The sequence below is a fragment of the Cyanistes caeruleus genome, chromosome 11 (assembly GCF_971803275.1).
Source record: "Cyanistes caeruleus chromosome 11, bCyaCae1.hap1.1, whole genome shotgun sequence".
NCBI classification, from domain to species: Eukaryota; Metazoa; Chordata; class Aves; order Passeriformes; family Paridae; genus Cyanistes; species Cyanistes caeruleus.
In genome coordinates, this window is record NC_141711.1 from 13220505 (window position 1) to 13224056 (window position 3552).

Consider the following 3552-nt stretch of genomic DNA (forward strand, 5'->3'; position numbering starts at 1 on the left):
TCAAAATATGACTGTCATGAGCAATGTCCAGGGCCAGAATATGTGGTTATACCAGAATCCCTAGAAAATTGTTTTTGAAATATGGAGATTTATGTGAATGGAGAGTGTTAATGGACCTGGAGGTCTCCACTGCCTCCAGCAGATGTTTGACCTGCCCAGCTCTGACCTGCTGCAGCCTGGCCCTCAGCTGTCACAGTGTGCTGGACCTGCACCCAGAGGCTCTCAGGGGACTGATTCCTCTTGCACTGTGGTGAATTATTCAGATACTTTTCCTATTTTACCTTCCCTTCTATGCTAAGAAGATTGGGGGCAGGGAGAAGGTTCAATTCCTGTCAGCCTTGGCTGAAAGCTGGATTGCACCCTTTGGTGGTTGGAGTGCTGCTCTTGCTGACCACCGTACCCCAGGAACCAGCTGAGCTCATTCCTTCAGAGATTTGTGCCCTCTAAGACCTTTTTCTTCTCTTCCTGCCAATTCCTGCCTGGAGCCTGCTTAGAATCAGGAACAGACTCATTTACCTGGGAAGAGTTCAGCCAAACACCCAAGCCAGGAGCGGGGCAAAACTGAAACTTCCAATTTCTCTTAGGTAATCTGCTTTATTTCCCTGTTAGTTAGGCATCAGTCTACCACACTAAATTTCCAAAAGCTCCAGTCATTTTATTTTTAAATGTCTCAAGCAGGATGGCTTCCACAATGCTTTTTCACACTTCCAGCTCTTATTCCTTGCTCCAGAAGTGCTAATGCAGTTTCTCAGTGTCAGTCTGCCAGAACTGCAGAAAAACAGAAATCCTTGCCAGGGAAGCCTTAACACAGAGTAAGAAAGAGAAATATTTTCTTCTTAGGGCTGTGATCTTCTTTTTAATTTCCTGTAGTTAATTGTGGGTGTTAACACACTGTATCCACAAGCAGATACAGAAAAGGCAAGAAGTAGTCAGCTTTCACTGCATATCCTGCTGCTTCAGGTGCTGAGGCTCTGATTCATCAGTGAAGCAAGGAAACACATGCTTCTTTTTGTGAATTTATTCCTCCATGTGCAGTAACCTCCCAGCTGTTAGAGTGGGAAGGGCCCTGATGAGGAAGCCATGTTGGATGCTCTCTGATTTACTCCCTCTGACCTGAGCAGGCAGCAGTGATGCTTTCACCTCATTCTTGCCTCCCGAGGTGTGTTTTGCACAGGTTCTCCAGTGCATAGCACACAGGTACTTTGGGGAAGGGTTCATGGCATTTTTGCTGGCTCACCCTGCCCACTGGGGCCTGGTGATGCTGCTTCAAAAGAAAAACTCTTCACTTCTGCTTCCCAGGGACATTGGGCACTGGAGGGAAATGAAGATAAACAACTTCAAGAAGTAGTACAAGGACTCAACTCAGCAACAGAAGACAGATACATATTTTATCCTTCCAGATTCTTTACTCTTTTCAAGAAGTTCTTCTTCAAGCTAGGATTTTCCTCCCTTTCCCTTGCTGCACAGTGCTTTCTCACCCAACAACTCTAACAAAATTTCATTTCTAAGAAGAGTATAATTTCATGGATGCATATAAATTGTTTGTGATACTGAAGCACTGCTGTTAAGGAGAAGGACACAAAGCACACTTATCAGCCTTGATTTCAGAAAGACTGGGTGCAATGTTTTGTCAGAGAATAGAAGACAAACTGTTATGTTATGCTAATTTATGTTACAAACTGCTGAATTATGTTATTCACTCTGCACATTCCTTCTGATCTAATTTTTGCGTTAGCAGCACTTACAAATATTCATCTTTGAAGCTGGAAGGAAGATCCATGGCCATAGGAAACATTAAAGTCAAATGAAGTTAATTTTGACCTAACTAAATTCAGTCAAAATATTCAAATTACATTCAATAGATTGCAACCTGATTAAAAATCAGAACAGGAGGAATTTAATTTCTAGGGTCACACTTTCACCACCTTTAAATGGGCTCTCTGTACCTCTGTACTTCTGAGTTTCAAGAAACACTCTGCTGTCTGAAACTGGTTACAACTCCTGTCCTGTTCCAGTTGAAGGCTGGCTTTCCCTACACACAAGGACCATATAGGTCCATTCAAGACCTATTGAATGCATTTGTGTATAATTGGAGAAAAATGGTGCATTTCAGAGTTAGGATGTTAGACTTGAAATATCTCAGTACATAATTTCCTGCTTTTGTTCTGAACTAGTACCTTTTCAAAACCAGAAATTCAAGCTACGTGGAAACCAAAGGAATAAACTTTTTTGCCTCTTTCTCCATTTAAAGGCCCTCCTTTTCTAATGCTTTTCAATCACTTCTTTCTACAATTTCTTTAATTATCACTTAAAAGAATTTATTTTGCCACTCTTAAAGGACATTTCTTCTAATCCATTCAGTATGTTTATTTTCCTTTTGGATGAAATACAGTAGTTTCCTGTTAAGTTTCCACACCTAATTTCCTAGGATGTGCATTGTGTCATCTTGGTTTTGTGATTTTGACAGTGGGAAAATTTTGTCTAGGTCAGTTTTATCGGTCTTCTGCAAGAGGAAAAGCATCAATTAGAGAACCAAAATGTCTCCTTTCCCTAGTGAGAATAACCTTATTTTCCTCAGTCACTGGTAATTACATAAATTTTTCTGTTTTGCAAGTGCCAAGGGTTATAACATTTGATACAGAGATTTAGATCTCATCACAAAGCCATGTGGAAAAATTTGGTTAGTAGATAGCAGCAAGAACATCAAAACTCAATGAAGCAGGACACAATTCTTTGGCAACAACTTGTGCTCCTAAACCAGAATTACTAACTTTCACTGTCTTGAATTTCACAGAAATATCACAAAGAGATTCAGGAGGTAAACCAAATTAAGCTATGATTGTATTGTAGTTTGGAAAGTAACAAATTAGTTGGCAACAGGGGTTACCATGTGTATTGCCTCTCTATAGCTTCCAGGTTAAATCTGTGCAGTCAATGAGATTTACAGCAGGCTTCCAAAGTTTGTTGCAGTTTTTTTCTGTGAATTTAAGGCTCTAGGTTTAATACAGTTCTGATCATCACCAACAGATATAAATCTAAGAAAATTAAAAAATGTGCCAAAGGAAAAAAGATGGTTCCATGATCCATATTTGCAGTAAGCAAAGCACATTTCAGCATCACTTTGAGAAAGACAAGGGAATCAGGAGAAAGAGAGCTTGAAGAACTGAAAAGAGAAATAAATGCAGGATGACTTTTTTTTACTCTGAAAGGATTTTTTTCTTCCACTGGCCAGCTGAAAAGAGAATCTAGATGATACATTTGGCATCCTGGACCATCAGCAATTGTGATGTTTGTCTCTATGTCCTGGCTGTGTTTAAGCACATCTTGCATGGAGGGATGCATTGTCTGCTCCTTTCAAAGCTGATAGGATATGAGCTGGTACAAAAGCTGTGTGGCTGCATTAACCTGGCACTGATCCCAGGCTCGTCAACCCTGCTGTTTGCACTTCCCAAGTGGGTTAAATTTATACTAATATGCTGCAGAAAGACACTGCTAGCAGAAGTATTTGCTGAGGCAGCTCCAGAAATGACCACTGGCTACTGAAGATTAACG

At 40.5% G+C, this 3552-nt stretch overlaps 1 long non-coding RNA gene across 1 annotated transcript; it reads left to right on the top strand.

The window, feature by feature from the left end:
* The first annotated feature begins 1044 nt into the window (after nucleotides 1-1044).
* On the top strand, nucleotides 1045-2849 carry LOC147651014 (uncharacterized). Its single transcript, XR_015275128.1, has 2 exons — nucleotides 1045-1197; nucleotides 1300-2849. It is a non-coding gene; the product is annotated as an uncharacterized LOC147651014 (long non-coding RNA).
* Nucleotides 2850-3552: the final 703 nt, after the last annotated feature.